The sequence below is a fragment of the Grus americana genome, chromosome 9 (assembly GCF_028858705.1).
Source record: "Grus americana isolate bGruAme1 chromosome 9, bGruAme1.mat, whole genome shotgun sequence".
Lineage (NCBI taxonomy): Eukaryota > Metazoa > Chordata > Aves > Gruiformes > Gruidae > Grus > Grus americana.
Genome location: NC_072860.1, coordinates 11,633,298 through 11,648,638, shown reverse-complemented (window position 1 = coordinate 11,648,638; position 15,341 = coordinate 11,633,298). Strand labels below are relative to the sequence as shown.

The following is a 15,341-nucleotide window of genomic DNA, read 5'->3' as shown; positions in this document are numbered from 1 at the left end:
TGTGGCCTTTGAGCACACAGAGAAGAGATAAGCATGCTTTAAAATGATCTACACATGCTGCAAAAAGTTTTGGGAAAAACAAAGTATAGGAAGTTTATTTTGATGAATATATCAGGGACAGACATTGCATGTGTACTTCATTTTCACAAAAAGAGAAACATTAATATCTTTTATTTAAGCAAAAGGGAAAGCAGTGGCCAGCAACTATAGCTTCCCTCACGGGAGGCAGAGTCATCTCTTCCTGTCAACCTGTTAATGCTAATGCATCACTTCAGAGTTATGACTCCAAAGCTTCTAAATACTCCACACAGGCCAGCTTCTGTTTTTACTGGGGCTCTGTGCAGTCATACAGCTTGAGTTCAACAGTGTCAACACTGGCTTCTGGAGCTATTTTTTAAATGCTTTGCATTGTCACAAATCAGCCTTCTGGTCTCCTAGTATAATCAGTTTAGCAACTGATTAGATACTTCAGCCATAAATAAATAAATAAGCAAATAAATAAATAAATATACAGTAGACACTCTGTCTTCCATTTATTGTGTAGAAGGATGAACTCATTGAAAGTATGCACTAAAACAGAAAACTGCTATTGTTTTTGCTAGAACATGCAGAATAGACATAGTAAAATTAAACCACTGTCTCCTGTGGTTGTCAGGGGTCCTAGAAAGTCAACTTTATATGTACATAAATAACTAATGCTTTGCTTAGTCATTTGTCTATCAGTTGGTCATTTCCTATGTATGGGCAAAAGGAAACAGTAGCTTAAGCACCTTATCTGCAGTTTAGATCTATATGCTGATTTAGATCAGTATGCAGGCATATTGTAAAATTTCAATTTATGAATTTTCACAGTTCCTGTAAGGGAGTCATGGGACCTGTTCATGCAAGTCTTTACCCACAACACAGTCAACTATGGCTTCATGCCCAGTGTGGGCAGCAGCTCCAGGCTGTCAGCAGTGTTCCTAGTTGGCATTTAACAGGAACCTCAGTTCTTCGCTTACACGTAAGATGGCTGTTAGGAGGTAGTCTGCACAATCAGAAGGATCTTTAACAGGGAATGATCAGAATCAATGTGTCTTACTGCAGTGCATCTTTTGTGAACGACACAAACTGATTCAACACAGACACTCAGCATTATCATATTACAGCAAAACTTTCACACACTACATGTCCTTATGCTACCTGTCCGGTTAGATATTCATAGAGTATTTTCACCTATCGTATATATGTCACTCTTTGCAAAAGTGAACTTGTTTGTTTGTTTGTTTAAAAAATGCAAGATTAAATGCATTGTCTGGGATGGCAGAGCCTTCTTTGACATAGCATATCAGAGGTTCCCTGGGATTTTCACTGGAAACTTGAGAGTTGATGCACTGGGATGGAAACAAGATTTTGTTTTTATCTGCCACAAAGGAAATCACTGTCTATGGCTCTTATTTAGATTGGACTGGCTTTACACTAATGTGACTATATTAGCTTAACAGTAATTATGTGTGGGTAAGAAATACTGAAACAAAGCCCCACGCGTTTTACTTGTCTGGCTGAAGAAACAGCATTTCTGAGATGCCAAAGTTTTAAGCCACCTTTGAGCTATCCTCATCTGATAGACTCTTCAACTAGCGAAATAACCAAGAGCAGCGTTGGGATCCTCCCGGCAGACATCAAGAGATAGATTATCCTAATTTACCCTAATTAGTTAGTTTCTTTAACATTTCATGGGCTTCACCACAACAATTCCAGAACATCTTCTAAGGTCTAGATTGCATAGCACTCAATGCCACACTGATATCTTTCTGGGGTATTTTAGGAATTTTTTTCTAGGAATATTTCTAGGAAATTTTCTGTAGTCCTCTGCCACAGTTGAAGAAGTTTCCTGGTATAGAATAGAAGTCTTCATCTTGCAGATTTTCCAATATTACAAAAGCTTAAAAATGTTAACACTGAATTTGATAGGAAATTAAACCTGTTTGTGCATCAGCAATGTTTATACATGAAGCTAAAGCTTCATTTTAAAAGCATCACAGATTTCATTTGGAGTTTTAATTAGACTATCTATAGAAGTAAAGCTCTTCCATTTTGGGACTTATGCAAAATAATAAACTCATGATATGTTAGCTGTATTATTTCAGGCACTACTAATGGGCATTATACTGATATTACCCTGATAAATGAATTAGGAAAGATTTAAAGGAAATTAAAATCAGATTACCACTCTAACCTGTCTTATGCTATCTTTTATAACTGTTATGTCTATTGACTTTCAAAACTCCATGCTAATTTTGACTAAACATGTTTGCAAATTTTTCATAATCTGAATAACTGAAAATCTGAAAGCTACGCTTGATCACTGTGGAAATAAAAAGCTTTATAATACTTACATATTTAGCTGCTGAAATGGTCTGGTAAGGCAAATCAAAAAGAACACACTCCCAGCAGATGGAAACTCCACCCTCTCAATGTCAATCTGACATTCAAGACCTACTATTCACTAACTGTTTAGCCAGTATCATGGTGAAGTGTCCGTATCTGAGGAGACTATGTGGTTCTTCCTGCAGTCGGTGATGCTGCTATGTGACATGAGAAGGAGCTCCCCTTTCAACAGTGGTGGTACCTGTGACAGTACTGACTGCACTGTCTGCTTGCTGACAGTGCAGAGGGGATTTCACCTACCTAAAAACAGGCAGCTACAGAGTGTCCCACCTTTCAACCACTTTGTGCTCCCGAAGAATAAGGGTCTCCTTATTCTGACAGCCCCATCATATCTGACAGCCCCATACAGATGTCCTGAGCAACTCAGGATGTTTTAAAAGGCACTGGAAGCCTCTATTTAGGAAACTGAATTTTATCCCAAAGAGCACCATATGAACAGCTCTGATTCTGGCCTAATTCTAATTGTAATCCTGATATGGGAGAGATTTCAAACAACCAAAAAAGTGAATTACAACGTGAGATGCTAGGAAGACACCACTTCTGAACAGGTCACACTGATGTTCAGATAAGGTATTTCAAAACTTTTCATAATGTCATAAAGCTGACTGAATCTAATTCTATTCTGAAAAACTACCCACATTTGCAATATGTCTGTAGGCTTCTCTGCCACCTATGTGGTATAGTAACAAAACACCAGCAGGAACAATGTCTTGTTGCAATACAGGACTAATACAACCATCATGTTATTTAAAGACAATCATCTTTCTCCAGTGCAAAAGTTCCTTATTTACTTACACTCTGATGACATCTTTCCTCTCAGAACTATTATATACGTACCCAGAATATTCTATTATTTATGATCTAAACTCCTGATCTCTGATTTTTTGTTTCCTCTTGCCTAGGACCACAATGATCCTCATCATAACTAAGTACAAAGGAAACATAGATGCCTGGAAGGAGACCTTCTGATTTCTTTACTGTCCTTAGATGTAAATAACTACCAGAGACTGAAGTACATGATGCCAGAAAATTATGCATAATTCCTGCTAAAATAATGGGCTCTCTTCCACTGAAGCAAAAGGGTAATGCTGGTTTCAATGGGACAGGACTGGATCGAGATGGAAGCGTGGGAATTGATGCTAAGTGCTTTCTAGTTTGTGTCCCAGTTTTATTCAGATTCATGAGAAAGAATGTTGTTAACTATAGGTAAAAAGTTAAGATATGACACATTCAAAAGTATTTTGGTTTTGTACCAATAATCTATTCTGAAATTTAGAAATGTCATTTGGAGAAGTTTCACAATACAAAAAGAGGATAGGGACACAGTGAACTTAAATTATGAGAATGATGAACTAAAAATAATTCAGAAGTAGGAAAATTTGATAAGTTTAAACCTACTACAGCAATATTTAAAGACATATATGTCATCAAATCTTAGGGAGCAGACTCACTGAAGAATATCAAGAGTAATTTTCAAATATATTCTGCAGAGTTTAAATATAAAAGTACATTTTCCAGAAATAGTTTTTCTTACTACTGAGAAGAATAATCTGGTGTATACCCATTCTTCTAAAGTTTATGCTACTGGCTACAGTTTTATTCTTTCAGTGCCACACAAACTGAAGTCTTAAATTCATCCTTTTGTTCTTAAGAGTTTCATGTAGAGAATATCCAGGCTTTTATTTGGAAAAGATTAATTTAAAAAAAAGAAATAATATCCATTTCAACAGTACACTTATGCTTATCAATATCTGATAATTAAAGGAATATGATGCAATTTGACTGTAGATTTGAAAAAGTTAACCTACCTTGCATTTTATCTCTGTTGAAACCGGAGTCGTTCATGCTTCTGTTTCCTTCTGTACGCTGTTAAAATACTGCCCATTGTAAAAGAAGAAGCAAAAGAAATTAAAGAGAAGCTAAAAGAAAGAAGTTACTTTAAACCCCAAAATGTCTACGATGTCTTTACATATTTAGAATGTGAGTCTTTCTCTAGGCATTTACAATGCTTTCATGTCACCACAGACTCAACCAAAACAGTAATAGCAAGAGGTACAAATATTGCAATAAATACAATAACCTCACAGCTATCATAGATTTACTGTGGTTATCTGAAATTTTATAGAAACAGGAAAAGTAACAAAACTCAGATTCTCTTACTTAGAATGTAATTCTCCTAATTAATTAGCTGTGTTAAGGAGAATGCCTGTTAATAGCCTATGGCATATTATACATGATTGAGCTGCTCTGATTCTCTTTCACAGAAAAGGGAACATAAACACTCATTGTCCAATTTTTTTTTTGTTATTTGGAGAGGACATTCTATCACTCTGTCAATATTCTTTGGGTTCCCAATATGTTTTCTAGGATTCCTCTCTGAAAATTTTATAAAAATCCCTCTTCCACCCAGGTAGAATAGAAAAAACCAACCAAACAAAAAAGAGCTTTTGGTAATTTTCTTATGGCATGAATGATATGAACTATTTAATTGCATATAGTTCACCTCACCTGTCCCTTCAGCCAGCTTAAACAGCTCAAAGACAAGCCTCAAAGCTGTTTCAAAATTTTCTAGAAATGCATAAAAATATTTAAGAAATAAATCCTCTTAAATAACAGAATATTAAAAGTAATATGAGAAGGAATAGGGAAAAGAATAGCCCATGGGAAACAGGTTGAGTGATTCTTACAAGGTCATGGCACTCAGTAAGGTAAGTATAGATGAGCAAGATGAAAGGTGTGATTGAGCAAGCACACCTCTTTCTACATCAGCACTACCCACTCTCACTGCTTCTTACTCAGTTCTGCATCTGCGATGGGATCATTGCTGTTTTTATGGAGTACTATGACCTTCCATTTGTCCAGGGAAGTTCAAGAGAGCATCTTCGAAGTGCTGTAGAAATAAATACATATAAATAACAATATCACTGAAAAATTAACTCACCTTTAATGAAAATTCCTTCCTGAGACTCTATTCATCACTTTCGAGAATCTCAAATGTACATAGTGAATTTTAACTCTGGATGAAAAACATAAGTGGCCTGGAAAATGTGGGTGAAACTGTTACAGTAAAATCCAATGTAAAATGTGATATGAATCAAGTTGTCATGCCATTGCAAAAGTCCATTGTGTAGCCCTACCCCTGCTGGTCTAAGGACAGACAAGAAAAATCTAAATAATGTACCTTTGTCTGATAAGTAGGTTGTGATTGTTAAAAGCTGAAGTTTAACTGATATATTACTAGTTCAGTCAGTAAACCAGGAAGAAACATTTAGACTTGCCAAAAGAAACAGGAAACTAGAGGAAAGGTCATTCTGGCAAGGGGAATTGCAACCACCGATTCATGGACCACCTACCCCAATTATACCACCTACTCAAAAGATACAGATGGAGAAAAGCACTGAGCATGCGTTCTAGTTTGCATGCTAGGCGAAGAAATCTAAACCAATCATTTAATAGAATAACAATGCATATCTATTAGAAAGATGAACATGTTAATGTTTTATGTATAAATAACCACAGATTTGGAGCTTTGGGTGTGCTGTCTTGGGACAGACACCCATATTTGTGCAAATATGCAATAAAATACCTCTGTTGTGTGTACTGCACACCAGGTAAATGAACCCCAAGTTTTGGGACAACAAAACAATCGCAAAGCCTCCATATTTTTAAGGCATATTTTGGTTCCAAGCCTTAAAATGGCAACAGTCTTTCCCTCAAAGCATGAAAGTACTAAAAAGTTAGATGGAGCATGCCTTGCTTTGTTCATGTCCACTACCAGATGCAAGCTGGTATCCTGTGTAGAAAACAGCATTCAGCAAGCAGGGGTATCTGCACCAGAGTATTTTGTGTAATGACAAGTGCACTGGATAAAACATGTCTACCATCTTCTCTGACTTGCCCTTGAAAGCTCATCCTTTGCTCTAGCCACCACCGATTTGCAGACAGAATTTCCTTCTGCTGGTTCTTCATGCTGAGTATACCTTGTGGCTACCTCCATGCACAGTATATGCTGAATCTGACGTACATTATGACAACGCACTACATTTTGTTGATGCTTCTTAGACAGGGCTTGTGACTTGAAAGCGGCTGCAACATGCTTACAGCAAGACACCAGTGCACTTGCCAGCCTTCGGCTTTTTTTGGATATAATTACATGGAATTGGGGTCATAAAATTATTCTGGTTGATGGAACAGATGGAACACATCTGAGAAGTAGGTTCACTGTGATTGCTGAGGAAAAAAACACTAGGCAATATGCTGCTTATTACCACCATGAGTGGTATTGCAATTACTTGTATTCCACTTATCAATATCAAACGGTAAGGACAGAGAGGAGGGGGGCATTACATCTGTCAAGTTATTGTCCAGCTGAAGATTATCAGGAATCTACAAGCTGTCCTCTCTGGGTGACAGTGAGCAAAACCTGCAAAACTGTTAAGGAGAATTGCAACAACACAAAGCCTTCTTTCAGCTAATATCCTACAAGAAGCCGCTACCAACATTAAATTAGCAATGAGAAGCAACAACATGCAAGTTAGATGGGTATGCACTGAGGCAGTGAGCAGACCTTTTCATAGCATAGCGCATTTGGGGTGTGCTGTAATTGGGGTTTGCTAGGTGTGCTGCAAACTCAGGAAGTGCAATTTGCACCTCCTTGTGCCAGAAACTGAATGAGTCAGATACTTAAAGCTTCAATTTTAGCTTTGCTTCTGCCTCCTCATTGTTCTGACTAACGTGAGGTTATCACAGACAGCTAAATATGGTAAAAACCAGCTGCACAGCCTCTAGTTTAGAGCACAGCCAGGCTCACGCTGGTGTCAAAGCTGAAAAACACCACAGTGCTGCAGGCCACTCCAGCTAACTGTAAGCAGAGAAGTTATGAACTGCACTAAGGAACACATGAATCGAGATACATTTAACAATACAACACACTGTACTGCTATCAAAGCATCAGAAGTCATTAGCATCTCAATTTTTAGGCGTCAAATTTGAAACACCTTAAAGAGGCCTGAAGTTCAGAGGGAACTAAGCAGATAGATATAAGACTTCTAAAATATTAAAAAACTAATGCCCCCCCCCCAAAAAAACCCAAGAGAATTAAAATAGGCAGCAACTTAAATGCAAATCTAGATCTCTAAACATAAGGGGGAAAACAAAATCCAAAACAATATTCTGTATCGTTTAGGCCCCAGATGTGCACATTGCAGGATCAGTGTCGTACATGTTAACTTGTTAGGGACTTGGTTGTGTGTAACAGGCAATAATGTAACCTCTGTCTTTCCTGAGACTCTCTATATAAAGACTTACCGGCAATTTTTATAGTCAGTGTACACATTTACAGAATCCAAGCTTCTTTCCAATTTATTCCATTATTTACTATAAAGTATTTAATAAAACATTTTTTATCAGTGGGTAGGACTTTTTTTTTTCTTCTGTTTATAAATGAACTTTAATAAGCAGTGAAATTAGTTGAAATAATTTAACATTTGAAAGATTTAGTAACAGTTTTCTTTCCCTGTGCTCTCCCACGGAAACCATGACTTGGCACTGGGTGATGACTGTTCTCCCTTCTGATCTTGTGTAAGTCAAAACCTTGGTCTGACAAACAATATTGTGAGAACAGTTATCTAAAACTGCCTGGACAGAGTCTCTGGCAGAATCAGGCCAAGAGACTTGATGCTAACTTTACCAAAGGTAATGAAGATTTGCAGTTGGCTATTGACAGAGTAAGATTAGATTTGGTTCTGTAAAGCTGCTGTAACTATGGAAAATGAAGACTTCATCATTTAGTCTTACAATGTTTTCTTCTCAAAAAGTGAGAATAAGGTCAATGGTGAGACCCAGAAGCCTCCCCAGTTCCCCAGAAGAACTGCAAGGAGAAAGACTAGGGTAATTTAACTTTGACACAAAGGTCAGGCATGTGTTTTCTGCACTATATTCTATACTCTCAGAACACTGCAGCTGGCAGCAAGGAACCCTCCTTTCTAACAGATGTCAAGAGTATTTCAATAGGTATTGAAAGCGTGGATAGTTTTCTGAGCCTGATGTGAGGACCAGAGATTCGAAGGTTTACTGCACGCAATTTGTAACCTACTTAGAGGCTCAGGATTATCTGCCTTACCCGCCTATCAAGCACTACCCGCTTTTTGGGTCAAAGAGTCATCAAAATGGCGTCAGAGGACAGGCTCATTATTTCCAGTCTTCTCAGCAGTCTGCCCTGAGTGTGTCTCTCGCCTTCTCCCTGACGTAAATGGCATTGTTTGTGGAACAACATGATGTTTATAATGAATTGTGCATGCTAAAGATACTCAACAAGCATTAACAGCTGGTATTTTGTGCAACAAACTTTTATAGAATTCCAAGCATATAGACTAATTATTTGTTGAACAATAAACCCACTTTTTCTGTAATGGCCTTACTTATATCACCTATCACAACTTCAATAAATTGGCAATTGCTGTAAAATAAATTAATATAGGGATTAAAATATATTTTTAATCTCATTTGCTACATCTGAAGTAGCAACGTTTTCAGAGGGATTTTGGTTAAAATAAATGTTAAAAAATAGTGTCTCCTTACAAAATAATTCAGTATTTTCAGAAACCATAATGTGTCTGATTCCAGTGTGACCTGCTGATTTAATTGGTCTTACTCCCAATTCATACCTGACTGAAGAGTCCAGTACGTCACACCTGCATGTGATGTACCTTACTGAGCTGCTGTTTTTATCCGTGACAAAATAAGGCTAAAGACGTGCGAAAATTCTAGTTTCTACAGAACAAAGTAAGCAGCCGCGAAGGTAAAATCCTCTCGCTACAAGCCCCGGCAGCACCGGCCTGGCCCGCGGGCCTGGCCCCCACACGGGCCGGGCCGGCCTAGCTGCCCCAACAGCCCCCCCTGGCGTGGCGGGCGGGCGGCCGCCATCGAAGTCTCGGCTCGTTCTCCTCCGTAAGGCAGCCAGCCGGGTTTGGAGGGGCTGCGGTGGCCGGAAGCAGCGGAGGAGCCCTCGCTCCGATCGCCACAACGAGAGGGAACCGTTGCCTCCGGCAGCCAGCCCTTCAGCGGAGCGGTACCTCCACATGGGTATCGCGGGGAAAGGAGCAACCGGAGGTGCAGAAACATTATTATTTTTAGGGACAGTAAAAAGTTGTGGTGACTTCATGCCAGGAAGCCTCATTAATACTAATTATAGCTTCTCATTATAGTCTCATTACATTGCTGTTAAGAAATAAATTAAAAAATGCAAACTCAGGGAACTGTCAGGTCAGTAATGAAATGAGCTGGGTAAAGTTTTATAGAAAATCTTGAGAAGTGGGTCTGCAATATTTAATCTTGAAAACAAAGTGCACCTGAATACTAAGAGGCTGAAATAATCTCGTCTCAAAGTTAGGAACACATTAGTTGGGTGAAAAATAATTTCAGAACATGACCAAAAAGTGCTTCCAAAATGACACTTACAAAGGTTAACAATTATTTTCTTTCTTAACACATCGAAAATAAAGTGGTATTAAAATCATATTTGCATTCCCTATTAATGCAACTTCACATATGATCAACTGATTTAAATTAGAGAACATTTAATAGGGTTTTTTTCCTTTTTCATTCAGTGTGTTCAGTGCCACTTCAGCTGTAGCCGTCGCAGCAGCAGAAGGGGCATCTCCAAACATTGGCCAGGTCCTCTGAAGCTACCGACCACTCGAGCTCGAGACTCCATTTTGAAACCACGGAAAAGTTAACAACTAATTTTGAATGCCCCAGGGGCTGGCGCGTTCTCTCTCACAAATAATAATCTTTATTACTTTCTTATTAGCTAAAGGGAAAGGAAAACAGCATTTGGAAAAACATAACCAACACATACAGGCTGCTGTGTGTGATGACATTACTATACATTATCCTGGCCAGCAATGTATTACTTCTCTCTCCCCATTTGATAATATGAACAGTCAGTGAACAAATGTCCCTTTCACACTTTGCTCCTCTGCTTTTTGCTCTCTGTCACCCTCCCTAAAACACCGCACAAATGAACCAAGCTGTAAACAGTTTGTCAAATTCCAGAGCCTGGGACGTGTTTACGCCAGCCTATCTCTATTGGGGCGGAAGTGCAGAGCTGCTGCAGCAGCCACAAAAGCACTGTCTCTCACATCCCTCTGTCCCTCCGTTACCTCTCTTCTTCATGCTGGAGGAGATTTTCAAGTACAGACACAGTCAGGAGGCCGTACATTTCTGAAGAGCATTCCACCATCTCTTCTGTATCATCTCTTAGCGCACTGTTTCACTCCACTCTTCAAGTTTCTGTGCTACTTATAGCAATTACAACTTGAGTGACTCATTGCACCGCAATCCTTGGAGTCACTCCCCTGTACAAGAAAATAAAAGCTTTTCCTCCTTGCTAAGAGATCTACTTTCTGCTGGTACTTGAGTAAGGCAGCTGCAACCCAGAACTGTCACCCAACACTTCTTGTTAAGTAGCTCTGTTAGCCTTTAGTGACTTGGTAAGAACAACAAATACACAAACTCAAATTAATTTGAACTAAAATGCTCACAGTGACGCACTCAGTGCAAGGCAGTGACTTGCAGGTAGAGAAAGCCTGTCGCCCTAAAAGCTGAAGGCTGCGAAATTACCTACACGCACATTGTCTTTCAGATTCCCTTGAACTGACAGCTTCTCCACCTACCTGTGTGAAGTTCTGCATGGCAACAAGGAAGGGAAATAAAAATACTAATAGGGAAAGTGAGATAATAAAAACGTAAACTAGAAAAATATGCTAAAAAGAAGCTCAGCAGCAGAATAAGAAAACAAACTTTCCACTGAAAACAGTAACAGGAAGCTAGCCAAGAAACAATGGTCCTGTTATATTTTGGAAACTAGAAGTGGAGTAATTATAGGCACATCTTGTTTAATCAGTAATACGTAAGAAGTATTTTCTACTACCCTAATTATGGACTTAGTCCTGTAAATCATTACTTACATAAGCAGTTTGCAGTTACAAGGAATACTAAGTGTTTGGAAGATGTTTATGCTTTTCTTTAAAAATTTGTTTATTCATAGACTGAAACAAAACAGCAGATTGTAACATCTGATTTTGAAAAAGAGATGGATACAGATTGCATGCAAGTATTGTGGCAGTCTCCTTCTTCTCTTAAGGTGAACACCATAAATATACTGGAAAAATTTGGATTAAAATAAAAAGGTTATCATTTAGGCACATGCCTTTTTAAACTGAGGATCAATCTGGCAAATACCAACATGCAGCTGCTCCTGTGTTCAACATTAAGCACACTGTATTTTATTTTGAGATTAGGAGTTATCTTTAATCTTAACTGCGGGGCCTTTACTGTTATTTTAAAATGTGTCTAGATACCTGTAAATATTTACACGCATAAATATTTTACAATTCATATCATTAAGGATCACTTTAAAAACAGTGCACTTGCAGAAAAAATATTAATATGAAAATATCTCTTATTACACTGCTAGTCATATAACATTTATGTTATACATTAAACACAAATTATGATATATTCCTGTTCAGAAGAGCTTTCAACCTCTGATAGTATTGTCTGATGATTTACACATGCAAAATCGGAAAGAAAACTATTTCATTATCCTCCACTAGATGGAGAGAGAGCATCTTTTTGTTGCTAGGCAGATTCTGAAAACAATATCATTCTACATTTAAAGCAATAATGTCAAATTTGGAAAAAAAGTCCATTATATTACCAAATACGAAGTGTATTCCTGAAATATTAAAGCCCTGAAATCTAAAATCTCATTGCTGCTAGGTTACTTTCTGCGATCATTAGGTCTGCATGATGAACACAGATAATCTAATCTCAACCACGGCTCAATTAATTTTTTTACTTCTATTTACCATCAACACCATATTGATTTCTTTAGACATGGTGGTTAACATATTGATTAAAAAAATCTAAAATAAATAGCAAAAGTAACAGAAATGGTAATATTGAAAAACAGTGACTAATTTGACAATGAAGCAAAAGGACCTATATTGTATTTCCCGTTCTGTACAGAATGGGAACCATTCTTACAGGTACTGCATGGTTTTCACTGCTTGCTTAGAAATCAGAGCATGAATGCAGGCCTTCCACTCAACAGGTCACCCTCTATCTCAGAAGTTCAGAGAAGTCTTACCTCCCCAAAGACAATTTGACAGTAACTGCTCAGAATTTGTGGATATTTCCTTTTCATATAAACCCCCTCATGATCCAGACCATGATATCCGCACAAATGATCCATCGCTTTTAGTCCTATGGACTATTGATCCTGTTGGTTTGCAGTTTGTCATACGGTAAGAAAACAAGTGATAGTGATCTGTGCGCCCCACACAGCATGTGGGAACTGCTCCAGCTCACAAAAGCATGAGATCCTCAGTCTAGCTTTAGAGACTACTGAACAAGACCAAGTGTCTTTTGGAAAGCGAGTGCAGGATGGCCAGTACCTGTGAGACAACCATGGACGGCATATAATCAAAGGTTAAAATGTCGAGTTCACTTAGAGCTCACTGGAGAAATGTACTGCAGAAAGGGTAAGAAGAAATGTTCTGGGAGGAGTTCATACATAGATTGGCATAGCAATAATGTAGCATTGAAAGTTTAATTGACTTTGCAAAGTTGCAGATATTTCTTTACATACTGAGATATGGACAAACTAAGCACAAGGCAACAATTGCTTAGTTTGTGCTCGTATTGATTTCAAAGAAGCCCTCTGTTTACTGCTTGAGAATGAAAACTTAACAAGGAAACATAACCCAGGCCTTAATATAAATGTTTGAATTTCATTTCGAAGTTTACAAAATGCTAACAAATAAAAGAAGCATAAAATGTGTTTCTATTCTGCACTCCTACTTGTATTTATTTAAATTTTCTAAAGATCTTGAGGCAGTTTAATAAAGATTGAAAAATGATGGTCCAAGGATTACATTCCTACTCCCTAACTCTGTTTAGGGAAAACTGTGGCTGTTGAAAATATGAGTGCTACGTAGACAAAGATTAAAAAAAAACCCAACAAAACAAGCAAGTGACATCAGAACAGTTACTGAGAAGGAAGGAATGACTCTATCTTGGAAACGTAATGTCAGCTTTTGTACAAATAGTTCTGGCTGAACTCTCACAGCAATCTCTGTTACAGGATCTCTGGGTTTTGTTGGCCTAATGCAGATCAGTCACACTCTGGCCCTCCAAAACGGCCTGTGCAGCTTCAGAGAGCACAACAGCAGCAAAGTCCAGTGAGAACACCCTGGCAGCTTCCGGCAACCTGGGAATATCTGGTTCAAGTACTGATGCAGACGACCTAATGAGATTTGACCCAGTAACTGCACAATGCAATTTAGCTGCGAACTAAGTTACCTACTGTAACTTGGCTAAAATATTTACAGGTCTCATTCCAGTGGAGGACAGTGCATGCCTCTCCTCCTGTCTCTAATCATTGTTTATTTGCCGTGTTCTCATGAATCATAATATTATTGCAGTTCTTGTGTTTAAAAAATACCTTTTCTGAAAAGATATTGCTTTGGGATTTTATACATATCAAGTTATTAAAATTTTTGATGTTAGAATTTCATAAAAGCTATGACATTTCAGGAACTGTTTATCAAAAAAAATGCAATACTTTGGCAGTAGTGCTACAGAGAATAAAAAGAGAAACAGAAAAGAAAATCACACAGTTCAAATCCATCTCAGAAGAATTCAAAGTTTACAAGCACAAATACTGTTTTATATAATATTTTCAAAATGTTTACAGATCAGGAGATTATTTTGACCTAAGAGTCTGTTAAGATAAACATAAAGCAAGTTACAGAACAAAGCTAGCAATATATTTAAAAAACTTTGCTTAATCTGCAGTAAAAACAAATGTATTGGTTTAGAGAAGACAAATGCAAAACATTTACTTCATACCCACTGGAGTAAAATATTTCAAGAATGAAAATTTAGAAATTTACCTCACACAGATTAATACTGCGATTTGAATGCGACAGACTGAAGGACTAAACCCTGGTGCCACAGAAATCAATACTTCATATTAGCTGGTTGACTGCTAATTTGACCTTACTGGAATTTGCAGATAATTTGGTATATTTGTAACAGGTGCAACCCATGACCAAGTCATACAGTTCTCACTGAATGCTCTGAGACTTCTTTCACGCACAGGTTTGATCCAGAGGAGGAAGTAACTGCAGCGCAAGTGTGAGTCATGTCGTAGGGCCCCCGAGTTCTTTCTCCTAGTACGGTACTTCTGATGTTTAACTAACTGCAACCACGCCCTTATGCTCACACGTTTTAAACCAGAAAAGCAAGATATCAGCCTGTGCAAAACATGTTAGTGTTACAATAGCACTTACTAATAGGATTTTTGATAAGATAGTTTGTTTTACCTTCTCAATATGCAACTGGAATTGCTAATGTACAAGGTTGAAATTAAGTAACACTGCAAAAAAGGACTGATCTTCCTTTGTTCTGTGAGCAAGTGCCATTTCTCCAGTGCTGTGACTTTCTGAAGCAGGGAAATAACTAGAAGGAGTTGCAGAACATCCATTTTCCCACTGGCTTCTTTATCTATGACCTGGAAACCCAGATTTGCTGCTGTTGCCACCCCTGAAGGACTTAAAAGTCTGTAGGTGGCAGCTGTTCAGTTCAGAAGCTGAAGCCATTATACATACTCCTACCCATCCCACATCCCTTGCCAGCTCTCTAGGCTTCTCCAGCTCAGTGTCCTTTTCCCACTCACTTTCCCTCTTCATTCTTGCTGCACTCCCCTTTCCTGTTGGCAGGAAGAACCTGGCCCCAACTCCTCATGTGTGGAATAGCAATATTCAGTTTTACTGGGGGAATCTCTAATGTGAATCTTGACGAGACACTGATGAAACAGCCACACCACTCTGAGGCAGGATTGT

General features: G+C 38.2%; 1 protein-coding gene across 1 annotated transcript in view; it reads right to left on the bottom strand.

Annotated features, from left to right (window-relative positions):
* Positions 1–10,719, bottom strand: part of ZBTB38 (zinc finger and BTB domain containing 38) — a 59,967-nt gene extending 49,248 nt beyond the window's left edge. The window contains exons 1-3 of the mRNA XM_054834738.1: positions 10,593–10,719; positions 5,226–5,320; positions 4,239–4,307 (exon numbers count right to left, since the gene is read on the bottom strand). The gene's annotated coding sequence lies outside the window, so the exon portion shown is untranslated. The remainder of the gene's footprint in view (positions 1–4,238; positions 4,308–5,225; positions 5,321–10,592) is intronic.
* Positions 10,720–15,341: the final 4,622 nt, after the last annotated feature.